The sequence below is a fragment of the Hydra vulgaris genome, chromosome 06 (genome assembly GCF_038396675.1).
Source record: "Hydra vulgaris chromosome 06, alternate assembly HydraT2T_AEP".
Lineage (NCBI taxonomy): Eukaryota > Metazoa > Cnidaria > Hydrozoa > Anthoathecata > Hydridae > Hydra > Hydra vulgaris.
Genome location: NC_088925.1, coordinates 20,396,364 through 20,415,995, shown reverse-complemented (window position 1 = coordinate 20,415,995; position 19,632 = coordinate 20,396,364).

Sequence of the window (19,632 nt, the reverse complement as noted above, 5' to 3'; positions counted from 1 at the left end):
CGGTAATGGAACTTGGTTTTAACGAGTAATATAAAAACTTTAACTTTAACTCAACATTTTTATTTGGTTTTGTATGTATATATGAACGGACATATATTTGTATGTATGTGTGCGTGTATGTGTGTGTGTGTGTGTGTGTGCGTGCGTGTATAATAAAAATAAAAGTAGAATAAAATAGAGAATTAAAAAAAATAATAATAATTATAAAAAATAATTAAAAATTTTTTTTTTTTTTTACTTCTTTTTTTTCTGCCAATAGTAAATTGATTGTTAAATCAGTTTTCTTTTTAATTTCTATTTTCCTTTTTCATTTTTATCGGCTGAATTTTTAAGTTATATTAACGGGGCTGGATGATAAGACCATGTCTTCTGCCGGCTCCCGTCGAAACTTTAATGTTATATTTTTATGTTGTAAAAACATTGTAAAAGCTTATTTTTTTAATGACGAAATTAAATAAATAAATAAATGCCTAGTTTTTTTTCAAGCTAGATATATTTAAAGTAACTTTAAGAAAATTTTAAGAACTCATGTGGCAAGGGTACTAAACATACCACACAAAACTTTAAGGTGTCGTGTTAGTGGTTTACGCAAAAGTAGTGTGGTTGGTCATAAGAATTCGTTGTTACTAGACGAGGAAATGTCAATTGCAAAATACATTGCAACTTTCAGTGATTTTGGCTGTGCCTTTAAAAAAGTAGACCTTAAATTATTTATAAAAAAATTTCCTTAATAAATCTAAAAGAGACTGCTTATGTTTTAAAGAAAATTTGCTTGGTGATGATTGGGTAAGTTCATTTTATGAACAACCTAAAAGTCTTTTACATTATTGAGAATTCAAAATATTTGTAGAAAGCGTGCTGCAATTTGATAAGATTCTGTAAGAAGATTTGTTTTAAATATGGAAGAAACTATAAAAAAATGTTTTGCCTAGGGATGATACTTTTACTTATTTTGATGTAAAAACGCGAATTACTTTTAAGCGTAAATTACTTTACATAACTCATATAAAAATATATAATTTACTTATATTTAAAAGTAATTCGTTTTTTTTCTTACATAAATTATATATCATGTAAAACTTAATTATTTTTTTTTAATTTAAATTTAATTTTTTTATTTAAATTTAAAAAGTTTTTTAAATGAGTAAATGTTACTTGAAAAAGTAATTTACTTTTACAAGTAAAAGTTATTTGCATTTTTACTTTTACTTGTAAATGTAACTTACTTTTAATGGAAAGTCGTGTAAATTACTTTGAATAGTAATTTTGGTTATATTTATGTAAAAAATTTACATCGAAAAGAAATTTTATTTTTTAAATGTAAAAAAAGTTATTCATGAAGTAAACTTACAAAAATATAATATTTAAAAAACATAACATTTACTTTACTAAGTAAAATAAAGCTACATCATAACAACAAATTACTTTTACGAGTAAAAGTAACTAATTAGCAAAAACAGTTTGCATAAAAGTAATTTGACAAAAAATTTTATTTTCATTTACAAATAAATGTAATTTTTTCTTTGAAATTTTATACTTTACTATGTAAGTAAAACGTAAGTTATATCACTTACTTTCTCAAAGAACAGTCATTTCATGTTGATTTAACATAAATTTTGAGGTAGGTAGCGTATTCAAATCCACTGCCTGTTTGAGGGCACTTCTGGGTAATACATCTGGTAATACTCTGATGTATGTGGGCAGTGTTTGTGGTGGGGCATCGGGAAAGGATTTTTTTTCACGTATATCATAAAGGGTAGTTCTATTATTATTAGGGGCAAATATACTCAACATGCGAGTATACCTGTAGTGTAGAGACGGGCTCCCTGCCGCATGAGTACTAATAGGAGCTGCTAAATAATCATTGATTTTTTATTCGTTTATTTTTTTATTTAGCAGAAATAGGTTAGTGACCATAATGAAACTTTGTAGGAAGAAGGAAGGGAGCATAATTTCTAAGCTATGGGTAATCCATGCATGTGTTAACCTTGACTAAGTCACCGTTCGTTAGAGCACGCTTTTTCTCCAGGTTTTTTTCTTTGTATTTGCCTTTTTAATCAAGTATTTTGTTATGGTAATATGACGCAATATAACATTTTTGGCAGCCGCAAGGACATCGACTGTTAAAACAGTTTTCAAAAAATTATAAGTCATTTAAACTATCTGATATACAGCGGTGGCCAAAAATTAAAGACCACTGATTTTTTAGTTGGTTTCTTAATCTTTATATTAATATTAAAAAGATTCTAATTGACATATTAAATTTTTTTTTAATATCTTGTTAATTAAAACATACGGATTAAAGTGGTATAATTTTTTAAATCTAATTCTTATTAAATAGCTTTTAACTTATTAAAAAGCTAATGAGTACTTATAAATCTTTTTTAAATAAGTCGGACAAAATTTAACGACCACTATCAAATCTTTAATTTGCATTTATTAAAAATAATAATCCATTTTTTTTTTAACTGTCTTAATTGCCCATTAAGTGGCTATAAATTAAAATGTCGAAACCTGAGTTTCGATATTAAATAAACATTTATTTTTTGAATTGCAATAAGGATATAAAAATATTGCAAAAATGCGTGCAAAGATCGAAGAAAAAGACAGATACGCGGCTCTTGTATTAAAAGAAGAAGGCTATAGCATCAGACAAGTAGCAGAAAAGCTCGGAAGGTCTCACTCTTGCATTATAAACATAATTCAACGATACAAAGAGACCCGGTCAATTAATGATCGTCATAGGACTGGACGCAATAAAATTTCAAATGACCGTGATGTTCGCTCGTAAGTGAGATTAATGAAAGAAAACAGACAAGCATCATCTACAGACTTGTCTACGAAATGGACACTGTCAAATGGTCTGAAAGCAAGCCCTAGAACTGTGCGAAGGGTCCTCCACAATTTAAATTATTTATGGCGTGCTGCTGCAAAAAAACCACGCTTTAATAAAAAACAAAAATTTGCCAGGAAAGAGTGGTGCAAACTACATAAAAATTGGTCAACAGATCAGTGGAGCTGTGTGGTCTTTAGTGATGAAATGAACGTTGAGGTAGACTACAGAAAAGGTTGCGTAATGTTGCGTAGACTTCCAAGCGAACGGTTCGATGAATCATGCATTTTGAAACGAACAAAACAAGGCAGTGGTTCAATAGGCATTTGGGCCTGCATGAGTGCCTGTGGAGAAGACGTTTTTCATTTATTCGATGGTAGACTCAACAAAGAAAGGTACTTCGAAATTTTGGAAATCTCGCTTATTCCTAGCATTGATTTATGGCAGTTGCAAGATGAATTTATTTTCCAGCAAGATAATGCGCTGTGTCATAAAGCGCATGTTGTTAGCGATTGGTTCAATTCTAATAAAATTCAAGTGCTAAAATCAAAGTGATTTATGGTCGTGGCTTGATCACAAGCTCGGTAAAAAACAACTTGGAAGATTTGAAATCTTCTACCTCTCATCATTTGAAAAATGTGCCTGATGAAGTAATTAAAACTTTAATGAATTCAATGCCAGAACGAGTACAAGAGTGCTTGAAAACAAATGGAGGAACAACACGTTTCTAAATTATTTTTTTATTGCTTTTTGAAATATTTTTGAAACTGGTCTTAAAATTTTGTCCTATTTTTTTTCCCATTTATATTCTTTACTATTCAGTTTTTTAATTTTTTAACATTATTTTGTAAAAAAGTTATAAATTCTTTTATAATAAATATAAAATACAATAAAAATTCTTTCTAAAAATGTTTTTCTTTTTTTGATACCTTTTTCCAAAATAAAATTATACTAAGGTTAAAAATAAATTTTGAAAAAAAAATGAGTGGTCTTTAATTTTTGGCCACCGCTGTAATTTATATGATTAAAGGAGTGTTTATCAGATATAATCTTTTATTGCGTTTTATGATATATAATCTATTTAAAATAAGATGGCAAAGAAAACTGTTCTTCTAATATAGGTTGTGGGCACCCTAATAACCTCCTTTTGGTTGCGTTCGTGTCCAACCCGCACAAGGATAATTAGAATAATAAAATCTTATTCAATTAAAGTAGTGCTTTAGAATAAACTTGTAATTTTTTTTCAAACGTTATCTTGACTTCAAAAGATGTTTGTCGGCTATCAGTTGTCCCGGAATCTTGCGATTGATTTTTCACTACCTTGCAGACTAGCTAGAGCTCTGAAACTTCCAGCATTTTGTGTAAATTTAATAAAAGTACATCTTAAAATTGTTTTCAGAGCCAACTGGAGAACTCCGCTTTTTGAATCTCTTTTTTTTTTTTAATTTTACTTTATCTTTCAGACTTTACTTAGATTTTACTTTATCTTGACAGCATTTGTGTAGTCCCAATGAACATGCATGTTAAATTTATTTTCTGGGCAAGGGGGTTGTACCCTTACTTTTTTTCTATTCTGTTATTCTTTAAAATTGGGGTTTAAAACTTTTTAAAAAGAAAGAAATTTTACAAAAAAGCTTTGAAAAGGTATTTTTTTTGATTTATTTGTTTTAGTATTAATTTTTTTGTCGGGAGGAAATAAGTTAGTGGATATGATAAAAATTTACCGTAAAGGAGCCGGGCATATTAGTAGCTATGCTGCTGCTTTTTGCTTCTCTTAATCAGTGTGGTTGTTGTTAGCACCGCCCCGAAGAGTTCTCTCATTTAAGGGGGGGGGGGGGGGAGTCGTTTGTGTTTTTTGCCAACTGGAGACACGCACACAAAAAAAAAGTCCTCGATTTTTGATTACTATACATTTGCTAACTATACTTCAAAACTTGCCAACTGAAATGCTAAATGCACAAATGCGCTAACTCAAATGCATGTATAACAGCTTGGGAGGGGGGGGGGGGGGAGGGAGAGGATGATATTTTTTTTATACTGTTATTTAGGTGCCCCAAGAAGTCCTAACGGTCTTGTCAAAGAGCACCGCGGAAGTGCATTTAACCAGGAAGTTCACGCCTCCTTCCTTACCGTGACGCGAAAACATGTCCAAGGCTCGTTTCGAACCTGGATCTCTTGCTTATAAAGCAAGCGCTCTAACCACTGCGCCACGGCTGCACAAATCCCTTCACCCCCCGTCTTGATGCTATTTTATCATACAGATGAAATAACATCAAGCTCTTTTTGTTACTTTTTTTACTTTAAATTTTCAAAAATTCAAAGTAAAAAAGTTAACAAAAGTGCAAATCACAATATTTAAACAACCAGATTCCAATTACATATTTAAAATCAGGCCAGTAGCAAGCTTTTTTATTTTTGTTCAAAATTTAACTTTAAACGCAAACTCTTAACATTTATATATTCATGTTTATGTAAAACTTTTCGAAAGTATTGCGATAATCGGAGTTTTTTAACATTAATGTGAGTGCGATGAGTTTATAACATTTATATATACATTTTTTTTATCATTTAATACTAAATTTAAGCTCATTAACATGTCTCTAATGTCATACAATAATCTCTTAGTGCTCAAAAACTATGGCCATATAAATTTTTAGCAATCTACCCAATTATTTAAGGGATTTAAAATATTATCTTTAATTACGTTATAAGTTCGTCTGACAATCAAATTCTGTTCCTCATTCAAAAGTTTGGAGCGAAAGTTAATTTAACTCTTTTTTCGTGAATAAGTAATCAAATGACGCGGACTTAAAGTTTGTTGAAGAATAACGAAGAGAATTAAGTTTTTATAAGTGACTTTAGTCTACAAGATTTGTATATATATATATATATATATATATATATATATATATATATATATATATATATATATATATATATATATATATATATATATATTTCGTCAATAAACAATCATTTTACAATGTTTTTTGTAAAATTTAAAAATTAAATCTTTATATTCTGACTGGAGCAAGTAGAAGACAATGCGTCTTTACACCCTGCTCCTATATTCGTGAAAATTTCAATAAAGTTTTAAGTATTAAGTTCCTAAAATATACGTTATATAAGTTTTATACATATTACAAATTTTGTACATATTACAAGTTTTATACATATTATAACTTATTACAGTTCATAAAATATACATAAATTATAAGATGCATATATACGTGTTAACAAATCAATCAAAAGTGTTTTTAAAAATACAAAAGAATGTTTTTATTATTTAAATTTAATAAATATCGTTTAACTGTTCTTTATAATATAGTTCAATTGAAGTTATGTTTATCATGTCTTTATTCAGGATATAGTTCCACAAAAGCGGTCCTCGTCATGTAATTCTGAAAGAAGTCTGATTTTTCAAGAGATGTTGTAGGGATAAGAAAATTGCCAATGGAATGTTTTGTAGAGTATTTATGATTAATTAAGGTGAAATGAGGCTGAAAATATGTTAGAAGCATGTTGTTATGAATTTTTTAACATAAATATCAGCCTTTGATAGATGTTTAGTTCATAAATGTTTAAAACATTAATTTTTTTAAGTAAAGGCTCGGCGCATGCATATCTACCCGCATTCAAAATTAACCGGCTCGCTTGCTTTTGTTTACTATAAGTTTTTTTACTTGCCCACGCTATATTGCAATAACTAATGTGGCTATGAATAAATCAAAAATACAAGCTTTTTAAGCACGTTATATTCAAAAGGTGCTTCGTTTTGAAAAGGATCCCAAGAGCTTTTGAAATGTTGTTTTCCACTAATTGGATATGATTTTTCCAATTTAAATGATCAGCAAATATTATACCTAGGATTTTCATTAAATGAACTCTTTTTGCTTTAATGTTACTTATAAATATATCAGGAAGTTTCAGAGGTATGTTATCAGTTTTTGAAGGTTTTGTGAACAGAATGTATTTAGTTTTATCAATGTTTACGGACAATTTATTGACTTTAAACCAGTCATTGAGATTTATGAGCTCTGTGTTTTCAGTAATAAAAACAAATTTTACATTAAACCCTCCAAAAAAATTAGTATCATCAGCAAAAAGAATAAAATTAAGGAATTTAGAGGATAAGTGGATGTCATTAATATATAAGAGAAACAGCAGAAGACCAAGTATTGAGCCCTGAGGGACACCATAACTAATAACTTCTAACTGCGTACAAGTTAAATCATACGTCACACATTGTTTACGATTTTGTAGATAAGACTGTAGCCATTTTAAATTAAAATTTTGAGTTCCATATTTTTTAATTTAAAGAGGAGGATTTTGTGATTGACAGTGTCGAATCCCTTCGATACAGCAACAAAAACTCCAAGCGTATAACTATTGTCATCAAATCCTTTCAAAATATTGCTAGCCTAATACATCACTGTATGCTCAGTGCAATGATTTCTCCAAAACCCAAACTGTTTAGCATATAAAATATTGTTTTTATCAATGAAGTTATATATTCTATTATACATAATACGTTCAAGAACCTTTGAAAAACAGAAAAGAATTGAGATGGGTCTGTAGTTTGATTCTAAAGAATCGTCGCCGTTTTTATAAATTGGAATTATTTTAGCAAGTTTTAATTGATCAGGAAAGTCCCCGTTTTTTAATGAAAGTTTAAAAATAATGAAAAGAGGCAATTAAATAATATCGTAGATTCTTTTCAAAACATTTGCATTAATTTCATCAAGACCTGGACTTTTATTTGTCTGAAGCGAGTCAAAAACTGAACGAAGTTCTCCATTAGAAAGTTCCGAATTGTCCCTAATAAAATCTGATTTTTTCAAAAAAGACTGGAATGTTTTACTACTTGGAGAGATTTCTTCGGCTAAATTTCCCCAAACATTTATGAAAAAAATTATTCAGTCTCTCAGTAATTTTTTTTTTTAAATTTCACCTTTATCAGTTTTCAGTCGATTAGGGAGGTTGCTTGATGTAATTTTTGTTTTCCCTGTTATTTCTTTTATTATAGTCCAAGTTTTTTTTAACGTTTCCTAATGATTCCTGGAGAAGACCATAATAGAAGTTATTTTTAGATTGCTTTTTTATTTTTTTGAAATAATTTTTGTATTTTTTATATTTAGTTTCGTTTTCAGAGTTTTTGTTTTTTAAAAAATTTTTCGTATAGCTTTTTTTTTTTTTTTTTTATGATTTTAAAAGGCCTTTAGTCATCCACGGGCTATGCACACTTTTGGATTTTATAATTTTCTGAATTTTTCGGAAAAGCTTTATCATATTGTCTTGTAAAGACGCGGACAAAGAAATTGAATGCGCTACGTGTGTCATTGCAATCATTCAATAATTCCTAATTGATTTCATGCAAAAGTTGTCTAAAGATCGCAATCGAGTCTTTGTTTATATGCCTTATGTATACTGTTAAAGGTTTTTTATTTATACAGCTTTTAGTATTTGTTGTTAAAAAAACAGGAAAATGGTCACTGATATCCGTTTTTATTATACCACTGTTGATTGTCGAGTTACTATAATTATTGGTGATAATATTATCTATGATAGATGATATTTTTCGAGTTACACGCGTCGGCTTGTCAATCATGGGGTAAACACTAAATCGAGAAAGAGTATTGATAAAACTTTTCACGTGACTATCAGTGTTTAAATTTATCAAGTTTAAATTAAAGTCTCCGAGTAAGTATAGATTTTGTTTTGAGGTTTGAATTAATATTCGCATTAAGTCGTTTTCAAATTGATTGTAATTGCCATTGGGTGGTCGATATAAAGCTGTTATAAACGAATTTTTTTCTTTTCAGTTTACTACCTCTATAGTTAATGATTCACAATTCGAGTTATTCACACTTTGGCTATCTATATTTTTATACGTCGTTGTGAATAAATATGCATACGCCTCCGCCGATACCGTTTTTTCTTGGTTGGTGAACAGACTTATAATCTGTTAAATGCAAATTAGAGTTACTTATATCTTCACTCTGATACCAGGTTTCTGTAAGACAGATTATACTGAATTTAAAAGTTATATTATTTTGAATTATACTGAATTTAAAAGTTATATTACATTAATTTTAGATTTTCAAAGTTTTTGCTCATGCTTCTAATATTTATATTTGGTAATGACATGTAATGTAGTGATTTATTTAGAATACTTGTAACCTCACGAACTTTAAACTAGTTAGTTTCTAAGAAATAATTTTTTTTAATTATTCAGTTTATATTTTTTAATTATTCAAAAAATAGACAAAGTTTTTAGATGCTAGTAGTTTAGAGCTTGAACCTCAAACGTGTTAGAAAAATTAAAGAATGTTTGTAAAACTAGATGGATTGAACGTATAGGTGGTTTAAACACTTTTCTTGAACATTATTCATCAATTTTCCATGCTTTATGTATTATGGCTTTCCCTGAGAGTTCTGTTAACAGAGACACACTAAATAAATTTTCTACTTTTTAATATTCCATTAGCACTTTTCAATTTATCTTTACTTTATTTTTCACAACATATGTCTTTGATTTTACTTTACCTGTTACTCTGTTACTGCAATCAAAAACTATTGATGTTTTAGTGTTTTAGGCGGTTTGCACCTTATTATAGCTCTTAAAAAATAAATTTGTTACCATCATAAATGATATATATATATATATATATATATATATATATATATATATATATATATATATAATTTTCAAAATAGCTGCTACAAAGCATCATGTTTGCATCCCTTATAATATCCCTAATTCTTAAATCAATATTATTTCCTGGATTTGAAAATAATAATATAACTTAAGGATACTTAATTTGAGAGGAGTTTTTCTGTTATGCGTCTGTTAAAAGGCTATACAAGAACAACATTTTCAGAAGATCGACTTAACGGTTTTGCATTAATGTAAATCCATCAAGAAATTGTTCCTTGTATTGATAATGTTATTAACAGATTTTCTATAAAAAATTGGCGACTTCAGTGATTAGTGTTTATGCTGCTTATTCTAACACACACCAACTACTTTATAATAAAAAATTCTTTTCCATTGTCACCTCTCTTTCTACAACAGTTAACAAATATGCATTGAAACACCTTGGAAGACCAACACTCAATGGTGTCCTTAGCAGGACGGCTTATATGTAACCCCATACTTTTGTTTTGGATTATATATATGATTTGTGGCCATTGCTCAAGCAAACATTAAAAAAAAAAACTGTAATATAAAAATAAAATAAAAAACTATAATATAGAAATATTATAGTTTTTTATATTATAGTTTTTTATTTCATTTTTATATTACAGTTTTTTTTTAATGTTTGCCTGAACAATGGCCACAAATCATATATATAATCCAGAAGTATGGGGTTACATATAAGCCGTCCTGCTAAGGACACCATTGATGTCTTGGTCTTCCAAGGTGTTTCAATGCATATTTGTTAGCTGTTGTAGAAAGAGAGGTGACAATGGAAAAGAACTTTTTATTATAAACTAGTTGGTGTGTGTTAGAATAACTATTATCTTATAATATAATAAATATTAAAATATATATTATCTTTTATTTGACTATGTATATAAATCTATTTGTATTTGTGTCTTTCTCTTTTCTGTTATTAATTTTTCTTTTTCCGATTGTCATGTCTGGAATGAAATATGTTCCTAGACATACTGATGAGCCCTGATATTGGGCGAAACAATCATTTGTTGGTTTATATATTTATTATTGTAATATGTTATACCAGAATGGTAAAGAAGAATCTACAGCTCTTTACTCGTATAATTTCCTGATTCGTATAATTTGCAATCTTTTAAGCCGTCTGTCAATCGTTATCTTGCTCCACAATCTTCATCTTTTCTCTTCCGGTAACTTCAAACTCTAATAGTGGTTACATGCAGTCTTGTTGGAAGCGAAGATGTTAAAAAATATATATATATATATATTGTTTTATTATTTTATTCATTTGTATATATATATATATATATATATATACATATATATATATATATATATATATATATATATATATATATATATATATATATATATATATATATATATATATATATTTGTTATTCACCTCCTCAAGGCCGAGAAGGTCACTACAGACGAGGAGGCTACTTAATAGTGGTTATAACCCTCTCTCAATTCTATAACTCCGAAACACGAACCCTGACGAACAAGGCCGCTGCGCAGAGAAACAAGTTGAGCTCGGTACTACCAGGGACGTGGTGGGGATCAAACTCGGAACCTCTCGCTTATGAAGCGAGCGCTTTACCACTACACCGCTATCGCATAACATATATATATATATATATATATATATATATATATATATATATATATATATATATATATATATATATATATATATATATATATACATAGATATATATAGATATATATATGTATATATATATATATATATATATATATATATATATATATATATATATATATATATATATATATATATATATATATATATATATATATATATATATATATAAAACTAAATAATTATTAATATATATTTCAATTACATACCTAAAAGTTTCATGCAATAGCAATCATCAGATGCAACAACAACAAAAAGTAATGACAAAAATTATATACAAAAAATGCTATGGAGTGTTCGCCTTGATAATATTAAAGTTCTTTATTAGAAATTTATTTTCATGACGGCATTTTGATGCAAGCTTGGTTCGTTTGTTAAGCAAATTTAATGGTGATGTAATAATGTGGTATTTTTCTGTCAGGCATAAATTGCAAAATTTACCACCAGGTTTGAATGGCTTCACTTGATCGAGAATATTCCATTTTAATATAGGTTCTATAGCTTTATTTTTGCATTCCCACGCAAATTTTGAAAGTTCAGTGGAGTTGGCCTTACTTTTATAAACAAAAGAGTTTTTATGTTTATACCACCTGTCTTTGAAGATTTTCTCAGTAAGCCCAATGTAATAATATCCTTCTTCTTCTTGGTGAGTTTTTATGTTGCAAATATAAATAAGATTTTTTGTAAGGCATTTTCTGTTGAGTGGGCATTAGGTGGTTTGTCGACAACTGCATTATTGATTGGCATTTTCATAAGAACTAAATAATATATTTTTATTATGAAAAGTAATAACACTCTTGATGTTTGGAAGACAGCTATAACTAGCCTTTAAGTTGTTTTGATTAAAAAGTTTGTGAAATTTGTGGCCTTTAGGGAAACATTTATCAATTGTACTCAAAAAAGTTTTAGCTACGTTTGTTCTGACGTTGAGCGAATAAGGTGGGTTAAACCAAATAATGTTTCTTTTTCGAGATTTTGTATTATACTTTTGGATATTTGGAATGAAATTGATCTTTTCTTTGAATCCACAAGAATTGAGAGCGTTATTATAAAATGGTGCAGCTCTATCAAAAGCTTCTTTGCTTGAAGATATATTACTGATGCGATTAGAGATCATTTTTGGTATCGATTTAATAATGCTTGGTGGATGATTGGAATTAATGTTAATGTACAAAGGATTATCTCCTGGTTTTCTATAAGGTTTAAAAGAGTTCTCAGAAAGGTTAAATGTGATATCTAGAAAATTGACGGTTTTTAAGTTTAGTCTGATAGTGATGTTAAGATTAAAATTGTCTTTAAAAATTTTTATTAGATTTTTCTTTATTTTTTTTTTATTTTTTCCGATTGAGGACCACTGATATTATAGAAGCAGCAAAGACCATCATCCATATATAGACCGGTAGTATTAAGTCCATATTCTTTGGCAATAGTGTATAAGATATAGAGGCCAACTAGTTCGCATAATTCGGCTCCGTCAAAACTACCCATGGTGACATCGATTTAATTAGGGTCCGCCGACTTTTTAATCCACATATTATTTTCTGAAAAAAGTGAAGATTTCCTGGTGTGGTAAATAATTTCGAGTGATTTATCAGGAATTTTGGTGAACTGTTTTGCATGGTTTACAGAACCTTGAAGAAGTTGTTTCGAAATTGAAGGGTAAAACTCGTCATTATCGTACAGAATGAAAGTACATTAATTTTTTTCGGGTATGGATTTGAACCATTTTATAACGTCATTTGTGCTGTGCCATTAGTGTACATGGGTAGCATTCTTAACTTTACTATTGATATCATCTAATAAAATTTTACTCACTTTTCCGAGTTTGAGTTTAGCTGGATTTATTAATAGGCACTGTGTATTGTTGGGGAAATTATCCTTATGATCTTTAAAGGTAATGAATGCTGTATTCATGGCTAGACGCTCTAGCCTATCATCTGTGCCCAAGTCTTTTGCTATGATTTTAGTGTCTGTGTTAATGATGTTATATTGTGTGATAGTAATATTTTCAGTGTAAAGTTTATGATACGAAGGTTTATCTAGCTCATACAGGCTTCTTGATTTATCAGCAAAGACAAAACATTACTTGAAGATTTTATTTTTACTATGTCAGTTTGCAATTGCTTTTGAAAATTATTTTGAATTGTAGAGAATGAAATATTTTTAATTAGCTTAATTAAATCGTTTTCAAAACTTACTAAATCGGGATGTTGCGGTGGAGATTATTTCGACTTGAGATCGAAATTATAGGCAGGCTCTTGATTAGGATTATTTTCGTACATTAAAGCTTTCCATCTCATTCGCTTTATTAGTGACTCGACCTTCTCCGTTAGGCATTTTAAGTATTGTTTTTTACATGGTAATGGTACGTTCTTTAATGAATAGTTGAAATAATGATTTTCCATAACTGTAATTATTTAAAATAACTAAAGATATTAGAGAGTGCTCAACATAAAGGAGCAATATTGTAAGAATTGTGTAATTGTGTAGGAATATATATATACACACACACACACATACACACACACACACACACACACACACACACACACACACACACACACTCACACACACACACATATATATATATAAATTAGCAAGAACCTGTCTATTAGTCGTTTTTCATTTATTAATTCAAGATGCCATAAAAAACTCCTTTTACATTTGAAAGTTCCTTTTACATTTGTATTAAAAATTTTTAATTAAAAAAATAAATAAGTCTTGGTGATTGCGTGATTTAACTAATTTAATTTTGATTTAATAAAAGATTCTGGATCTTCTTTGGACGAAAAAATTATTGGAAGCGAAAAAGACGTTCAAATGATGTTTAGAATTTAAACGGGACGGACGGACGCTAATTGAACATCCAAAGGACGTCTTTTTTACGCCCCGTGCCCACTGGGCAGAGAGGTTAATTACATCAACAGTTGTAAAGTATCAAAATCGAATTTTAACTTCTTTAAAACGGAAATTAAAAGAAGTTATCTTTTTAACAGAAATTATTTTTTCTTGTTTTTAGTTCTTTTGTTTTATATATTTTATCCAGTAAATTTATATTTTTATTGCACATTCATTAGTTAACTTGATTTTTCTATAATAATAAAGTCGTATTAACTTCTGAAAGTCCTGCCGATTATATTTGTTATAAAGTTATTCTATAATATTTATTTATTGAAGGCAAATAAGTTAAAAAAAACAAAAAAAACGTTTAAATAAATGAATTAGGCTTATATGAGCTCACAGATAAAAATAATTTTAAAAAATCAATAATGGCTGCTCTATTTTATTTATTCGTTGAATTTGGTGTCAAAAACAAATGCTCATTTGGCCAATCAAGCGACATTTTTGTCAAATAAATAAATTTTATAAAACATTTATGGTCTCTAGAATAAAGAAATAATTAAAATATATACAAGTCAAAGTTCAATATTCCTCAAAACAGTTACTTGAAAAGTGGAAACTTTTAACCAAAAAATTACATTCTCTCACGCCGCAAAAAAGAGAACCATTTCTTAAAAAATTAAACTAGTTTTTACTGTTTAGCTTTATGGGTTGATTTGGGCGCTTGTTCATATGATTGCTGCACGTTTCTATACGGTCGAAAGTTTTACGAATTGAGAGCAAGATAAATCGCAAAACACAAACCAATACGTAACAAAACAAGCCATATGCAGAAAGACTAAGGCAAGATTAGTTTTCCATATTAAATCAGGAAGGATACCATATGATTAGGGATGGCAATCCCGGGATTCAGTACAAGTTATTCGTCCAGAAATCCCGGGATTAGTCTCCAAAATTTGCCGGGATTTCAGGATTGTCATAAAAAAAAGTAAAAGTACAAAAAGTTTTAGCTTAATTTGTAATTAAGAAACTTGTATATCATAAAATTGTAAATATAGGCTTTGGAATTGTAGCTGCTTGGTTTTGTAGCTGTTTATTCTCTTTGCAATGTTTTCTTTTTATTCTCCCTCTTTCTGTATTTTATCAAAAATGCTAAACTAACTAAATGCTAAGCTAACTAAAAACATTATTGCTTATCTGCAATATTATACATTTTTAATATGTTTAGTTGTACATATGCTACATTTCTTGGATTCATTTGATATTAATTTGTTCCATTAGGTTGTTTTATGTCTGATTTAAGTCTTCATTTTTTTTTTGTCAATCCATGGTTTTAAAGCTATGTGTATATTGACTTTTTAGGTATATAACTGTTAGATAATTTGTGATAATTATTTAAAAAGATCTTGTAACATTCATCAACCTTTTTTGTTAGAAAAAAGATGTGACCATTTTATAATATGAAATGAATTGTTCATTTCTTGATAATTTTTTGCTTTGTAGTTAAACTTTGATTTCCCATAGGAAGTTTTTGATGTAGTTGGTTTTTTTAAGATTCTAATACAATATCTGATGTGCATTATTTAAATTGCTCAACGGGGGATTATAGCGTATGATCAAGATACGCTCTGGTGCATTGGTTAAAATAAAATCTGAGGTATTGTTTTATTACAGTGTGCCTAAATTAAGTGTTGGTTTTGTGACGTTTTGAGTCAAAAAGTTAAATTGTCCAAAAATATTTGTGCTTGTCATCATTCTTTAACACTATTTGGATGTTCTCATCATTCCATTTTATATTTGAGAAATTGAAGTCTCCGGCTTAGAGTAAACCTAAATATTTGTTGCAATCAACTCTTTTGCCTTATTTACTTTTTTATTGATTTTTTGATTTGTAAATACTGTAGCATGTGGTGGACGATCTATGCTACCAATTAAGATATTCTCATTTTCCGTTTTAATGACGCACCAGACTTGTTCAACTGTCATTTCTTCAGATGCTAGGTCATAAGGAGTATAAGCAATGTATTCATTTTTAATATAGATAGCTACACCTCCACCATGACATTTAGATGAGTTAGCTTTAGACCGATTATTGTGAAAAACATTATATCCGTTTACATTCATGGTACTTGATAAGTTAAACCAAATTGCAGTTACAATAAATATGTCAGGATTTTACGCTGCTATTTCTAATATGAGCAAATTAAATTTACTGTTTAATGAAGTCACATTTGTATATCTACAACATAGGTTATATTTGGGTATTGATTTGCATAACAATAATTTGATTTAACATAATTAGATACAGGATTACATGTTGACGGGACACCCAATACTGCAGGTTGATATAAATAAATTGGTGATTGCTTTTGTTTTGGATTTTTTACGAGTTTAACAATTTTGAAATTTGTTATAGTGTAGTAGTATTCATCGTTTTAATTTAGGGTAGCATTTAACAATTTAACTTCACTACGTAACTGTTTAATGAGATCTCTTTCGGATTCTGTCATTTCTGAGTTAAAATAGATACCGTTTGTCTTGTTTCTGTTAATGTATGCAGCTTCTGTTAATGTATGCAGCTTTTAATGCACTTATTTTGTCTGACGCATTGTCTCAATAATAACTGGTGGTATTTTAACTCAATGATAACTGGTGGTATTTTTGAGGTCATGTTTTGAGTCTAATTTCCTAATTTTATTTTATCCTTGCCTGCATTTATTGAGTCAAAAATATCTTTTACTCTTCATCAGATTTTTTTTTGTCAATATTATCATGATTTGCTAAGTTAACATAATAGTTATAATAACATTATTTTTTCTTTTATTACGTACTATCAACTCTCATCAATACACCAACTTCAAGTTTTTTGATGGGAGGGCTACCACCCTACAACAGTGGGTTTCCTCTGGGTCGTGAATTTTTTGATATGTATATAGTGCGGCCGTGGCGCAGTGATTAGAGCATTTGCTTTATAAGCAGGAGATCCAGGTTCGAAACGAGCTCTGGACAAATTTTCGCGTCATGGTAAGGAAGGAGGCGTGAACTTCCTGTTTAAATGCACTTCCGCGGTGCTCTGTGACAAGACCGTTAGGACTTCTTGGGGCACCTAAAATAAAAATTAGAAAAAAATAAATAAATAAATCTTATTTACACAGGGACTAAAAAGTTTCAGTATGTGTTTTTTTATGTTATGTGTCCAAATATTTCTAGTATGTGTTTTTTTCAGTATAAAAAAAAAGAATAATTTTTTTTAAGGACCTAAAATTAAAAACGACTTTACTCTGTAGATCATGCAAAATTTTTTGAGATTTTTTTTCTATATGTTGTTTTCCATGATAAATTTTCATCAAAATTTACTCCTAAAAATTAACGGAAGTTTGCTTTTATTGTTAGCTTTATAATTCGAAGGCTGGGTAGAATAAGAGGCATTTCTTTTGTTTTGCTTGTTTGTGGAAATTTGCTTTTTGATCATTTAAAGATTTGTTGCATATAAACTTTTCATTTTGTTATTCACATTAACCATTCATCAACGTTTGTTGCCTATAAACCATTCATTTACTATATTTAGTTTTTTATTGACTTCTTTAAAAAGTGTTTCAATATTTTTTATGAGAATAAAAAAGATTGGAGTCATATGCAAATAAAATAAAACTGTAATAAATAAAAAGTTTGATGTTGAAGATATTTATGTATAGTAAGAAAAGAAAGGACCTTTACATTAATATAGAATCCTATGGAACTTCACAAGTTTTAGTATTTTTGGTTATTTCTATATTATCACATTGCGTATTTTTTGTTCGACAAGTAATTTTTAAACCAATGTAATTTGTATCTTTTATTCAGTAATATCCACTTTTTAAATTGGGTTAGAATAATTTACGATGTCAAAAGCTTTAGACAGATTAAGGAAAACTTTTAATGTAAAACAGTCTTCATTAAAGGCAGATAAATGGTTAACTTACGCTACTATTGCGTGATCAGTTGAATGTTTTTTTGAAATCAAATTGTTTACTGTACAACATATAGTTTTTAATTAAATGATCAGTCTATTGTACATTATACGTTTAAACAATTTTAAAAAACACGATAAGATAGAAATAGACTTGTAATTTAAGGGTCTGACTTATCTTTAGCCTTAAAAACTGAAGCGACTCTAAGTTTTAAATTATTCGAAACTATACCTGATTTAAGTGATAGATTGAAAATATGAAATGGATTGAGTTATTTTTCTGAGGGATTTCAAGAAACTTTGCCAATTCTAAATCTTAATAACTTTTCAATGACATTTTACAGTCTAACAGTCTACATTTATTTATTCTAATATTTATTTTACAGTCTACATTTATTCGCTTTTGCTTAAACTTCAGAACACAATTTTCCAAGCAAGCTTTGTCTCTATTCGATCATAAAATTATTAGTACCTAATTAAAGTACCAATTAAATTGATTGGTCGATTTTTGAAGACTACCTATAAATTTTTTTGTATCTCGATAAAACATCAAAAAAATCTTGAAATTTAAGAAATTAAATGATAGATTATTTAGTCCAAAAAACAAATATTTAGATTTTTGCCGTCATTGTAAATTTGATGTCAAATATAAAAATTCTTTGAGTGATCTATTTTTAAGAACAATGTTATTATGGAGGGTTATTAAAACTTTTCTATCTTAAAAATAATTTTAGAAAATTATTTATTTTGAAATGAAAGTCTTGAATTGGTTGACTTATAACTTTAATTATAAAAATAATTTACAGACGACATATTTAACTAAACTAGCTGTTTGTATGTAAAAACATATCAAAAATACTTATAACATTTTACTTGCAATATACAAGTTTATTGCAAGGTTATAATTATCACGTTGCATTATACCTCTATAGGCCATAAGATAAAACGATTTAAAAAATATAAATTCTGGAGACGGTACATACATTTTTTTTTGTTACTTAAGTTATTTCCGCGACTTTATTATTTATAACTTAGGTTTCAATGCAGTAGAAAAACATTTTTTTGAGGAACATAATAGAATCAATAACTTGAACTTTTCAAAAAGTGAGGAATAGAACAAGATTATTTTAACGTTGAGATATATATTTCAATATTCTAAACTTCTATTCGCATAAATTTATACTTCCACCATAAAAGATTTGATCCCAGCATACACTTTTAAAAGACAATGAGAGCGCAATATTTATGTTCTGACGATGAACAATAGAACTATAAAACTTGTTTAACAAAATAGTGTACTTGTTGGAATAGTCTGTAGTAAAGTTACTGTAGTATAGCAGATTATTTACCCTTTCCTAGCGCTACTTTAGTAAAACACAGATGATTATTTGGCCAACTATTACATATAAAATAAAATTCACAGAAACGAGGTTTGTATTTCAAAAGTATAAAAAAGTTACTTATATGCATATATATATATATATATATATATATATATATATAAATATATATATATATATATATAATATATATATATATATATATATATATATATATATATATATAAATATATATATATATATATATAATATATATATATATATATATATAATATATATATATATATATATATATATATATATATATATATATTATATATATATATATAT